The sequence below is a fragment of the Marmota monax genome, unplaced genomic scaffold (assembly GCF_021218885.2).
Source record: "Marmota monax isolate L192 unplaced genomic scaffold, Marmota_monax_Labrador192_F-V1.1 WCK01_AAM20220418_F8-fsc00023, whole genome shotgun sequence".
Lineage (NCBI taxonomy): Eukaryota > Metazoa > Chordata > Mammalia > Rodentia > Sciuridae > Marmota > Marmota monax.
The window spans coordinates 13,902,502-13,917,078 of NW_026692907.1; the positions used below are offsets into that span (position 1 = coordinate 13,902,502).

At 35.0% G+C, this 14,577-nt stretch overlaps 1 protein-coding gene and 1 non-coding gene across 6 annotated transcripts in view; one reads left to right on the plus strand and one right to left on the minus strand.

The window, feature by feature from the left end:
* Positions 1–14,577, plus strand: part of Lepr (leptin receptor) — an 84,892-nt gene that overhangs the window by 26,947 nt on the left and 43,368 nt on the right. The gene's annotated exons all lie outside the window — the stretch shown is intronic.
* Positions 5,034–5,141, minus strand: LOC124097046 (U6 spliceosomal RNA). The gene has a single exon (XR_006853088.1). It is a non-coding gene; the product is annotated as a U6 spliceosomal RNA (small nuclear RNA).

Genomic DNA, 14,577 nt, shown 5'->3' on the forward strand with positions numbered 1-14,577 from the left:
TTTCAAGAGAAGTTGAATGACCAATGCTCAAATATAGCAGAAAGATATAATAAAGTCAGACTTATATCAATGGACTTGACAATGTAGAAGTAATGGGTACTGTAATAGAGGTTTTGTTTTGTTGTGTTTAGGTACCAGGGATTGAACTCAGGGGCACTCAGTTACTGAGCCACATCCCCAGCCCTATTTTGTATTTTATTTAGAGACAGAGTCTCACTCACTGAGTTGCTTAGTGCCTTGCTTTTTGACTGAGGCTGGCTTTAAACTCACTATCCTCCTGCCTCAGCTTTCCAAGCTGCTGGGATTACAGGTATGCACCACTGTGCCCAGTTTGGTTTAGAGGTTTAATGATTGGGCTAGGAGAGCCTTAATCTAATCAATTCCTCAGGCTCTTGATGAGAGGGGCTTTGAGAGCTGGAACTTATATACTCAAGGAGGTGATGTGGGATGTCTGTGGAGGAGGTGTCTCTGAGGGGGCATACTATGGCATGTTCTGAGAATGTGGAAAAACACTGGTTACAGGGACCACTTGCTGCTGCCTAGGTGGGAAACCTTTGCTGGGCGATACTTTTCAATAATGGGAAGCAAAACAGGAAGGACCATGTTCTTTGTTCCTCCACTAGCCTCTACTCTTCCACTGGCACCCCTATAGGTAGTTTTTAAAAAAAAAAATTAATAAAAACCTAGGTGGTAGAATATTGTGGTTTGCAGAGTTCTAGCCCCAGCCTGGCAAAACAAGGTGGCTTTGAAGCTGAGAGGCAGCACCCCATTGCCAGTACAGTCCACCCCTTTGGCTTCTTAGCCTGCACTCTCCAGTCTGTATATTTTTGAGTTTTTCTACAACTTTCCTATACTTCATGCTTTCACTTAGTAAGATGCATCTACACTTTAAACAAAAGGAGGTATTCTTATCCTCTCTCTCAAGTGAGATAATGGTGTGCCCCAGTCGTCATTGTATACATTTTCCTTTTCCTTCCTTCCTTCTTTTTTTTTTTTGGGTGGTACTGGGAATTGAACCAGGGGTACTCTGCCCTTGAGCTATATCTCCTCCTGCCTCAGCCTCCCGAGTTATTAGAATTATAGGCACGCCATTTCTGGGCAATATTAATTGCTTCTCATACTCAGTCACAATCCTACCTGAATGAATATTCTAGAAGCTAAATTTTAAAGTTAACACTATCAAGAATTCTTATATAAAATTACAAGGAGGAGATTGGGAAAAAAATTAGTGAATATAATATATACACATGCATACCGAAGCATAGCTGCTGCAGCAGAATACCACAGAATGTGTGATTAGTAAAGGAAACTTCTTTCTCTTAGTTGGGAAGGTGGGAAATCCAAAATCAAGGGGCTGCAAGTAGTAGAAGCAGATCACATAATGAGAGGGTAAGAGGCAAGAGAGTGTGCAGGCTCAATTCTATAACAAAGCCATTCCTGTGATAATGGCCTTAATTCATTCTTGACCTAATTACCTCTTAAAAGACCCAGGTCTCAATATCATCACAGTGGCAATGAATTTCAATATGAGTTTTGGAGGGACTTTGAAATCATAGCAATAGTTAAAGGATAGAAAAGCATGAGCTTGTTTCTAGCCTGTAGAAAATGACCCATGGGGAAAGAAAATTGAAAGATATGGTAGAAGGAGACCCACTGAAGACATTTATAGAGAGTGAATAATTGAAAGGCAACAACCAGAGAAAGACCACAAATGTGATTGGTCTTAAAATGAAGGAGGCTGTTTTGGTTAGCTGTCCATCTCTGTGAAAGAATACCTGAGATAATAAATTGGTAAGGAGGAAACATTTATTTTGGTTGACAGTTTCTGAATTTTACTTCCTGGTTGCTTGGCTTTGTTGCCTTTGGCCTGTAGTGAGGCAGAGCATCATGATGGGGGTTCATGGGGGAGCAAAGCTGTTCATCTCATGGCAGCTGGGAAAAGAAAGATGGAGAAGGAGGGAGGGGAAGGGGTCAGCGTCTCAATATCCCCTTTGAAGCCATGCCCCCAGTGATCTAACTTCCTTCCATAAGGCCCCTTTTTCTAAAGGGGCCACCACCTCCCAACAGTGCCGCAGGCTGGTAACCAAGCCTTAGACACATGGCCTTTGAGAAACATTTAAGATCTAAACTGTAACAGGTTCATTTCAGCTAGTTAAGTATTGAGAGAAGAAAGCAAGCACTGTGGTAGATGAAGACACATTTTAGATTTGGGGCAGAAATTTTCCTGCTTTATTGAGCAAATAAGTTTGAGTTCAGAGAAAAGCATTCCTTTGCAAAATGGTACATTCCTACAATGAGTCTAATGCTTTGGATGGTGACCAAATACTGGTGCCTAAGCTAGAGAATTTCAAATCTTACCAGCAGGCTTAGAGCAGTGTGCTCAGTTTTAAAGTTACATGAACATGTGTGAGGATTTATATATAAATATATATATTGCAGAGCATTAAAAGTTTGAGTAGTAACTTAGCTATACCTGATAATTTTAACTTTAATCAAGTCAACTAAACATTTGTTTATGTAAATGACAGAACCCAGAAAAATGAGAAAATTGTGATAACTTAATGAGTTTTTAAAACTCACTTATTTGACAAATCCAAGATTTTCTTTTTGCCTGTTTTTATTTGAGAATCAATTTTCTAAAATTATTATAATCATTTATATTTCTGGTAATTGGAGAAAGAGTTTCTCAATTGTTTTGTGCCAAATTATAGCTCTCTGTGATTTGGTTAGTATGTATGTCCATTGTGTCAATGATCACCTGCTACTTCTGCCTTGACTTCTGTTTCTATGTGCTTCTTTAGGCACTATAGCTCCAAATAATTTAAGTAAACCTCCTCAGATGAAAATGAAGAATTGGTCAATATAACAAACGAGATCTCTATAGAAGGGAAAATCCATCATGGTGGTTTCTACTGAAGTTTTTAATCTCTCCTTTTGTGGACATCAGGGAATTCATGAGAGAAATCTTTTTAAGGCTTCTATGCATAAAAAAATATATATTGTTTTAAGAAACTACAAACCTAATGTTTATAAGGGATTTTAAACCCCATATATTCGTGTGCTAAGGGAAAGCATTGTTTGAGCTCAGATATTAATGTTTGTCAGAGAATCTGGAGAGGCGCCCTAGAAATGGGATATTTTGAAAACTGCTTCAGACGTTTTATCTGAGACCTAGGAAGGAAATCGTCTTTTTCCTTCATAAGGTCTTTGCTGTGTCTACCAGACACTGAGCTGAGTGTGGGGAACACTGTTCAACACTATAGGATCCACCCTGGCTCTCATGGAGTTAATAGGGTTCTAAAAATAAGACATAAGAGCCAAGTTTAAAAATACTGTGATGTAATAATTTTAGGGACTTGTAGAAACATACCCAGGAACATCCAGCCCACTTCAGGGTGGGCAGAGGAGAATGAGCCAGAGAGAGGAGAGCATTCTCAAAGTCCCAGAGTCACATATGGTATGTTTGAGGACTGGAAATGTTGAATGTGCTTGGGCTGGTAATGAAGAGAGGTCAAGGCAAAGGAATACGTCAGGGCAGATCACGAGGATCCCTGCGGGTCATGTTCATGAGTTTGGACTTTTGTAATTACTAATATCTAGTTTGCTTTGTCTCATCACAGTTACTGTCAGCATTCTTAGTGATTTCAGCAGCCAGGTGGATGATCTCCCAGTTCCTTGAATGCTTTTGGTATTATATTTTTGCCTCACTTAGTTCACTCATTCTCTGGACTTTGTCATTACTGGTGATCTTGCTTTTTCTGTAATCTCAGTTTTGAGAGCCCCACTCTTAGACTGCTCTCCCCTAACCCCTCATGTTAGTCATTCCCTCTGTTACTTAACTCCAGGGATAATTCCCCATGGTTCTTGGCTTGACCCTCTGGGTACTTATTTCTGGCCTGAGCCACCCATTTGGAAGGTAGCACATATCTGTCCCTGACAGTTTTCTCAGCCTACCCGTTTTCAGTGCAATTTTAGGGGAACCCTGTGGCTTTTTTCCATTTTGTATAGTCTCTGTCTATAAGTCTTTATGTTAAGGGCATTTCTACTAATTTAATTCTCTCATAGAATCACATGGACCTCCTGTGAAATTTACTCCACTTGGTTTTGGGGATTATCCCCTGAAGATAAGCCCTTTTCTTTTTAATCTTTGCTCAGAAGCAATTTCTTACTGTTAGGCCACGTGCCATTGGGAAAGACTGTGCACTTAAAATTATCATGTCCTTTTGTTTAACAGCCTTTTCTTCAGTGCTTATATCTCCTCTTTCAGCAAGAAGAGACTCTGAAGTCTGCTTGCTTGGAAACTCCTGTAAAGCCCCATCAGGAGTTGTATTCTGTGCTTTCCACATAAACATGATGGAGGTGGTATCACTAAGTTCTGCCACTATTCAAGAAAGATCTCCTTTCTTCCAGTTTCTATAACATGTTTCTCATATCCTTTTTGCCCTCACTGGCAGTATCCTTAAAGTCTAGATCCATTTTTTAAAAAATTTTGCCATTTCTTTTCTTCCACCATTTAATTAGTGCATTATAGTTGTACATAATGGTGGGACACATTGCTATATATTTGAATATGCACACAATATAACAATATAATTTGGCCAATATCATTCCCCAGAAGTTCCACTTGAAGTCTAGATTCCTACTAATAGCCTGTTCAAGGCACCTTACACTTTTCTTGCTATGTTTCCTCAAATCCTTCTTGTCTCTGTGTGTTGTCTAGTTCCAAAGCCACTCCTATATTTTAAGTATTTAGTATCCCATCCCCTTGTTCCAATATATGCACAAATTATCTGTTAGAACTGCCTTTTCCAGTTCTATGAAGAATGCCATTGGTATTTTGATGGGGATTGCATTGAATCTGTGTAACATGGTAGCATGTCCATTTTGATAGTATTAATTCTACCTGTTCATGAACATGGGAGGTATCTTTCTGTTTTTTTTTTTTCAGTATTCTATAGTTTTCATTGAAGAGCTCCTTCACATCCTTTGTTACATTAATTCCCAAGTATTTTATTTTTTATTTTGTTTTCTTTTAAAAGTTGGAATCCTTCATGAATTTTGCATGTCATCCTTGTGCAGGGGCCATGCTAATCTTCTCTGTATCATTCCAATTTTAGTACATGTGCTGCCAAAGTGAGCACTTATTTTGTTTTGTTTTGTTTTGTTTTTTTGAGGTTATTGTGAATGGAAATAGTTTTCCTAATTTCTTTTCAGCAGATTCATTATTGGAGTATAGGAAAGTGATTGATTTATGAATGTTGATCTTATATCCTGCTACTTTACCAAATTTGTTTGTCAGCTGTAGAAGTCTTCTGTTGGAGTTTTTGGGTCCTCTGAATATAGAATCATGTCATCAGTAAACAGATAAATTGCCCTCTTCTTTCCCTTTTCATATCCCTTTAATTTTCTTTTCTTGTCTGACTGTTCTGGCTAGAGTTTCGAGGACTCTATTGAATAGAAGAGGTAAGAATGGGCATCCTTGTCTTGTTCTTGTTTTAAGAGGAAATGCTTTCCATTTTTCTCTCTTCAGTATAATATTGGCCTTATACACAATGGAGTATTACTCAGTAATAAATGAGAGTGAAATTATGGCATTTGCCGGTAAATGATGGAACTGGAGATGATCATGCTAAATGAATTTAGTCACCAGACTCATTAAGTCAAAGGTTGAATGTTTTCTCTGATATGTGGAGGCTAGTTCAAAATAATGGGGTAAGGGGAAGGGAAGGAAGGATGGGTTCCATCAAAATAGAAGAAAGGTCAGTAGACTAGATGAAGGGGATTGAGGGAAAAGGAAAAGGGATGGGATAAGGGAAGTACAGTGAAATGAGTCTGACCTAACTGTTCTCTGTACATATATGAATATACCACAGTGAATCACACCATCATGTGTATCCATAAGACACTAACTAAAAACAAATAGACAGAAACCTAAAATAAACAAACAAAACCTAAAAATAAATAGTATGGATTTTTATTTTATGGACGATAATCTTTTACTGTCATTGTTTAGTTACTCAGATTGACTTGTATTTGGCCTGTGGGAGCCTATTTAAGCTGATTTTTGTGTTCTTTCATTTTGTGTCCCTTTATTTATTTATTTTTTTGAGAACTTTCTAATTTTCTATCATTATAGGACGTTCCAGGTTGATCTTATATTTTTCCTGATATAGCAGAAGAATCAGACATTTCTCCAGGGAACCTATAGTCTTATTGGAAAAGGTATCTTCAAACTAGTATCTGGAGGCTGGTGCTCATTGTTAGTGAGTTGACATTGTTTCTAGTCCTTTCATAAAGGACATAAAGCTACTCATATGTATGTGCGTGTACAATATACAACACAAGTTAGAACCACAGGGCCCATTTCTGTTTTTTCCCTCTCTCTCTATCTCTTAACTCCTTCTCTGGCAGTGAGAAACCTGGCTTCCCTTTTCCACACTACACAGTTGTGTATTACTTATTTGCTTAGCCCTAGAGTACACATAAGGTAGTTTCGGAAAGTCTAACCCATACCACTGTGAAAAAAAAAACATACCAAACAGAGTACGATATTGTTTACACTCATTTTATCTTTGCTAAGGCTAAAGGTTACACAATCGAAATATTTTGTTCCAAAGTTAATCAGGATGGGTCTTCCCCCTCCCTTCTGTGTGGTTATGTTATTAACTTGACAGATTGATGGGTTCATTTGTTTCTGTTTGCATTCCTCTTTTTTTTTTTTTTTAATTCTCCTCCTCTCATCCTTGTTGATTTTCTATTTGCTCAGTTGTATCTTAGTTGGAGGAGTATCTTGTGTTTTACAAAATGCTTCATAAGCTTATGTCCTTGAAAAAGGACATATCTGGTCAGTTCTCACCTTTGCCCAATTCAGTAGGTCTGAGGTGGAGCTTGATTGTTCGCATTTATGAAAAACAAAATCCTTAGTCCCAAACTTACTGAATTCCTCAAGAAAGGTCTAGGAATTTAGTTTAACAAGAGCTTCAAGTGATTTTAATGATGAGATTAGATTGAGACATTAACCTGGTCTGTAAATTCCTTGGGATAAGCAAGGTAAACTGGGTAACATTTTGATAGATTTCCCAGCGTGAGATTGAAAATAAGTGACTTGAATAAATCATTTATGAAGCTAATACTAAGTATTCTAATCCCTCTTCACTGGTTTTTGTCTATTATGTTTTGCTATCAGTTTATATAACAATCAATAACTTGGGTGGCACACCTTTGCTGTTATTTCTGTCATAACCTAGTGTAGATAACTGTTTGAGGAAGTTTTAACATATTCAGAGAGAAATTTGGGGGAAAGAAAAAATTGGATCAAGGGTCAGAGGACAGAGGGTACTTTCTATAACTGTGTATGGCTACCTAAACTCTTATGTCTGTAACTTCTGAGTAGAAAAATTTCTCAAAAAAAAATTTGCAGAGAAACCATTTTTTAAAATATTTATTTTTTAGGTGTAGATGGACACAACACAATGCCTTTATTTTTATGTGGTGCTGAGGATTGAACCCGGGTCCCACCTGTGCTAGGCTATCGCTCTACTGCGAGCCACAATCCCAGCCCCGAGAAGCCAAATTTAACATTCATTTGACAAATGTTTTTATACCATTTTCACTTTCAATTAAAGTTTATTCATATATGTCAAGGGGTGAAATAAACAGTGGCACTTACGTGTGTGTGTGTGTGTGTGTTGGCAAGGCATAAAAGACTTTGTTGCATACAAAACTTTCAAAAATTCTTAAGATTTAGTTCTTTTAATTCAGGTATATCTCTCCTTATTTTATAAAATGGATGATTCTTTTATTCTTATATGTTTTAAAATCACCAAAAATTTTAGAATTTTGTTTAATATCCATGAAGACTTAAAAGTCATTTGGAAAGTAAATGTTCTTAATTCTTTTGTTGACTTGGGCATGTAACGAGGCTAGTTCCAGGTCTTCTTACACAGACTTGGAAGAACTCTCATGTATATGAGAAATATGTAGTGTTTTTCCTCACAGAACAAGTAATGTGAGCATATAATTATTGAAACATTAACATAATTCAGATTACAGTTATTCTTTAGCTGTAGAACTAATGTCTTATTGACCCTAAATAAAAATAGCCGTCAGTGAGATTTGTCTTGCAGTCATAAGGCATGTAATGAGTGTAACGAAATTACACCAAACGTGGAGGCCTAAGACTTTAGTTGAGTTCTAGTTCTGTGCTCTCTCTGGGCCTGTTTCCTAACCTATAAAGCAGACACAGTTACCTTACTGTAGGACCGATAAGGCTGGACACCCGAGGAATTTTCAGGAAGCAGGTTTATTGGCTGCAGCAGTTCAGAGGGGTTAGTACCTAAAAATCTCTGGACCCTGGGTCTAGAACTTCTTTCAGATTTATACTCAGTGGGGTAGTTACTTGACAGTGGGTAGCTACAGAAGTTACTCTTTGTTATATGTTTTAGGTCAGACAGAGGTTCCACAAGTTTTTACCAAGGAAAACAATAACTTTTTTATAGCAAGCTCTCTTGAGAGTCTATCTTACCTTTTGTTTGCAAACCTGGCATTTACAAGAAAGAGGAAGCTTCAAACACATTGAACTCTCGCAGAAATCCTGTTGACCCTATAAAATCTTGCTGACAAGAAGCTTAATTATGATGGGTGGTCCCTGGAGAAGCTTAATTATGGTGGGTCTTTTGTGACCTACTTCAATCTGACAAGGTAGTTTGAAAACTTGGATTAAATAATGTTCCTAGAAGTGTCTCATGTCAATTGTAATAATGAAATTATACTGTATATTGAACAAATTTCTCTATTTTTGTGTCCTTTGTTCATCAAGAATTCCTCAGGAGGGAGTAAAAAATGTTTTGGGACTAAATCTGGGGTGAGCAAAAAATAAATTGTTTTTAATTGGGTACCAGGGATTGAACTAAGGGGCACTTGGCCACTGAGCCACATCCCCAATCCTATTTTGTGTTTTATCTAGAGACCCGGTCTCACTGAGTTTCTTAGTGCCTTGCTTTTGCTGAGGCTGCCTTTGAACTCACAGTCCTCCTGCCTCAGCCTCCCAAGCTGATGGATTACAGGAGTGAGCCACCTCAACTGGCTAAATTTTTTTCTTAAAGGAACAGATAGTAAGTATTTTTGACTTTGTATACCATAATGTCTGTTACAAGTATTTAACTCTGCCCTTGTATACACACAGCCATTGTTACTCTGTAAATGAATTAGCTTGACTACATTTATGGATGCTGAAATTTGAGCTTCATGTCATTTCCACATATCACAACAGATCCTTTTTTTTTCTTTTTTAACTTTTGAAAATGTAGGAAACCATTCTTAAGGCTGTACAAAAAAAAAAAAACAGGCAGAAGGATGGATTTGGCTTGTGGGGCTATAATTTGCTGACTCTTACCTTAGAACATATAGAAATTAGATTTAGATTAAATTCTTATGATTTCATAATGAAGTTTTCAGTTGCAGTGATTTGGGAAATTTCTGAAAGGAACTGCTGCTTTTTTAAAAAACAAATTATGAATTTCTGTAATGAATGTACGTATAGTATGGATACTACATACAGTCACTATTAAGGGTATATCCTGTCATGCATGATTTTTTGCATATATTATAATTGCTACCCTAGCTCAATGATAGATTGCTTGCCTAGCATGTGCGAGACACTGGGTTCAATCCTCAGCACCGCATATCAATCAATCACTGCCAAAATGAGAAATAAATAAATAGAAAACACAATAGTGTTGGAGAAACTATAGAGTAATCTGATAGTCAGCTATTTTTTTTTTTTTATAAAAATCCACTGTATTTAGAAAAGGATGACATTGGGGAAACCATCTAAGTAAGATGATATGATTCTAACTTTTTGTCTTATAAAAGAAAAAAATATGACTAGAATTTTCTAATCTTTAAAAATATTAGTGGAAAATATGTGTCTTATTTTGTGTTCAGTTCTGGTTTTGTCTTAAGATCTAGTAGTTCTCCAGTTAGAATGGCAGTCATCAAGAATACAAATACTAACTGCTGATGAGGATGTTGTACACTGATGCACTGTTGGTGGGACTGTAAATAAGTACAATCACTTTGGAATGCATTAGGGAGATTTCTGAAAAGACTAGGAATGGAACCACCATAAGGCCAAGCCATCCCACTCCTCTGTATATATCCAAAAGATCTAAAGTCAGTACATTGTAATGATAGAGTCATTTCAATGTTTATACAGCACAATTCACAATAGCCACGTTAAGGAATCAGCCTAGGTGTCCCTTGTTTTAGATGAACGGAAAAGGAAAATATCAGCCATAAAAAAAGAAACAGGTATGTCATTTGCTGGTAAATGGATGGAACTGGAGAATATCATCCTAAGTGAAATAAGCCAGATTCAGAAAGTCAAGGGTCAAATGTTTTCTCTCATATGTGGAAGCTAGAGAGAAATAGGGAATTTTTTAAAAAGGGGTTCTCATGAAAATAGAAGGGGATCAGTAGAGGGAGAGAAAGGGGATTGAGGGAGAAGGAGGAGTGAGGGGAAAGGGGAAGAACTGTGGAATGAAATTGACCAAACTGCTATGTGCATGTATGAATATATCATGATGAATTTCACAATTCCATATATATAATGTACCAGTCAAAAAAAATAAAAGAAGGAAGATCAATAGCATAAAGGAAGGGATCGGGGGAAGGAAAAGAGGAGGGAAGCAGGGGAATTGAAATGGAGCAAATTATGTTATATGTATTTTTGAATATGTCAGAGTGAACTTCACAATTATGTATAATTATATTGCATGAATAAATAAATATATAGGGGAGTTTTTTGTCAAAGAAGAACATACCTTGAAGACATGTTTCTGACTTAAAATACCACAATTTATTCAATTTGTTTATACCTTTTTGTTAAAACTTGTAATATTTGAAAAACATGTAGAAGACTTTTTTAAAAAATTGTATTAACTGGCTTTATTTAAAAGTGCAAATAAAATTGAAAGCACTAAGTCATGCTGATTCAAAACAATATTTCATGGGTGTGTAGCAATTAAAAAATTTTAAGGGGCTGGGGTTGTGGCTCAGTGGTAGAGCACTAGCCTAGCATGTGCAAGGCCTTGGGTTCGATCTTCGGCACCACATAAAAATAAATAAATAAAATAAAAGTATTGTGTCCAACTACAACTAAAAAATAAATATTTAAAAAAATTTATAAATACTTAAGTAGATATTTTCTGATTGTTACAACTACCTTGCAAAGCTAGATGGTGCATTTTTCTTTTTTATACTGATTAAGAAAACTGAGGTTCACAATATTAAGGTACTTGTCTGTGATCTTATGGTCAATAAGCAAACAGAAGTACTTGATTTTAGATTTCAGTGTTAATTTAGTGTGCTTTCTGATTTAGTCTATATCCTTTCTACTGTAACCAGTAGACTTCCTTGCACATCAAAGCTCTGTAAATATTGTTTCCTAATTGATTTTTAAGTAATAGATTATTAATAATTTTCATCTCAGAAAACTTGAAAATCTATCATCATTGAAAACAGTGCTAGTTGGATGTGTGTAAGATTAGGGTTCATTTCTTCATGCTTTATTTACATCTGAATGCTCATCTCTGTTAGTTAAAACTATTTCTAAAGCAACTCTTTTCTAGCTGAATTTTTAATTTTTACGTTTATCATTAATAGTTCTTTCCTTCCAATGTTTCTGAAGGCAGTGATCATCCCTAAATATCAATACTCTCTCTCTATCTATGAGCTCTTTAAAAAGCAGAGTGGTTTGAATATAAGGCAGTAGCTATTTAAGGACAGAATGGGGTCACTCAGGTGAAATGGGGAATTTGAGGCACTGTTACTCCCATGAATACTCCCACTCCTAAATCATCTCATTTACACCAAGGCTTAAACTCCCTAAGGGACAAGTCATATTAAAACAAAATCTAATAAATGAGAAAGAATAACTTCTGTCTGTTGCATGCTGTTATTCATTATCCTCTCAATTAGGTAATCTTATTCAACTAATTACGGTTTTTTAAGGCTAACCTACTAATTTGAATATTTATAATGATAAAATATTGCTTACAAAGATTTTCCTGAATTTTCTTTCTTTCCATTTTTGTAAATGGCTTTACTAGTATATTATTGATATTTATAAATAATACATAAAGATTACATTTAATAAGTTTTGATAGATGAAATCACTCATAAAACCATCACTTTAATAAAGAAAATGAATATATTTCTTTTTGCCTCTTTGTAATCCCACCCTCTTACTCCTATCCTTCCCCTTTCAACTACCACCACCACTAGGGAATGGCTGTTGTGATACCTGTCACTGTTACATTATGTTTTTTAGAATTTTCTATAAATGCAGTTATGTACTTTTGCATGATGGGATTATTCTGAAATTCCTTAATGTATATATCAATATTTTATTGCTGAGTATCTTTCCATTTTATGGATTTACAGCACAAGTTCTTTTTTATCTCTTTCCTTTTTTACAGATATTTGAATTGTTTACTGTTTTGGGCTATTACAAATAAAGCTGCTATACATCTCTGAATTGATATGTACTTTCAGTTTTCTTGACAGGAATATTTGAGAGTGGAATGGTACATTCATGTGTCAGGTGTATGTTTAGCAATTTAAGAAATTGCCAAAGTGTTTTCAAAAGTTGGATCAATTTTACTTTCCCAACTGCAGCGCTTTAGAATTCCAATTTCTCCATATCATTGGCAATACTTGGCATGGTTAATCTTTTTTACTTTTAGTCATTCTAATGTGTGGATAGTGATATTTCATTGTGAGTTTAGCTTATATTTCTTAAATAACTAACGACTTTGAGCATTTTTTCATGTACTTGTCATTCCTATAATTTCTATGGTAAAGTGACTAATTGAGATCTTTGCCTGTTTCTTAACTGGGTTGTTTGCTTTATTGTTGTTGAGTTTTGAATATTATTCATATCTTATGGATACAGACCTTTAATTAGATAAATGATTAGCAAATACATTTTCTTTATCTATGGCTTTTCTTAGTTCCATTCATAGTGCCTTTCAAAGAACAGGTTTGAATTTTGATACAGCCTCTTTATTAATTCAATCCTTTAGGATTATGTTTTTGGTATTATATATGAGAAATTTTTAACTAATTCAATGCCAAAAATTTTTTTCGATATTTTTATCTAGAAGTTTCATAGCTTTAGATTTTTCATTTAGGTTCATGATTAATTTGAAATTAATGTATCTGATGTGAGGTATTGATCGAAGTTATTTCTCTTCCTCCTCCACCTTTTTTGAATATAGATATCCCTTTATCTTGGGACAATTTATTACAAAGATTATCCACTCTCCATAGAGGTACTTTTTCTAACTTTGTAAAAAAATCTATTGTCCATATATATATTTGTCTGTTTCTGGATTCTATTCTGTTTCATTCATCTCTTTTCCATTTTTACACAAATACCCCATGGGCCTTATTATTATAGTTTTATGATATGTCTTAAATAAGGTGGTATTATTCCTCAAATATATTATTCCATTTCAAAGTTGTTTTGGCTATTCTAGATCCTTTGTATTTCCATATGCATTGCAAAATCATATTGTCAATTTATATAAAAAGTCTGCTGGGATTTGGATTTGCATTGCATTGAATCTATAGATGAATTTCAGTAATGTTGACATTTTAGCATTATTAGGTCTTCAATCTGTGAGCACAGTATCTCTCATTTTAGTTGTAATAATTTCTATTGAAATATTTTGTAGTTTTCAGTGCATAGATCCTAAGCATCTTTTAGCAAATATATTCCCTAAGTATTTCTATTTTTGATGTATTGCAAATGGTATTTTAAAACAATTTCAATTCCATTAGTTTTCAAATATGAATTCAGTAGCATAAAATTGCTCAAAATATTCCTTTATTATTAATACCCGTGGTCTATGTAGTGATGCTATCTCTCTCATTTTTCATAGTGTTAGTTTGTGTCTTCTAGTGTTTTTCCTCTTCAGTCTGGCTAAAGGTTTATCAGTTTTACTGATCTTCTTAATCAGCTTTTAGGTTTCTCGATCTTTGTTTATTTTTTGTTTGTTTGTTTTCTGTTTCATTATATTCTATCTCAAGATTAAGTAAGGTAGAAACTAAAGTAATCGTTTCATTGAGACCTTCATTTTTTAAAATTTAAGCATTGAATCCACATTTTTGCATATCGTTTATAGGTGTATTGTAGTTATACATAATAGTTCCCATTTTTAGTGTTAAAAATTTCCCTGGAATTATTATTCTAAGCAACACACCGTAGTTTTTTTTTAATATCTTGTGTGTTCCATTTTTAATTATTTAAATGAAAATTTCTTCTTTGATCTATGGGTTATTTTGTAGTTTGTTTTCAAATATTTAAGGCCTTTCCAAATATTTTTGTTATTGAATTCTGTTATTAATTCTATTTTAATGTGACTTTTGAATGTTTTAAAAATTTATTGGGACTTGTTTTATGTTCTAGAATGTGGTCTGCCTTGGTAAATATTAGGTATGCTCTTGAAAAGTATGTGTACCTGTTCTTGAAATGTCTGCTGCGTCAAGTTGATTGATAGTGTTGCTCAAGTT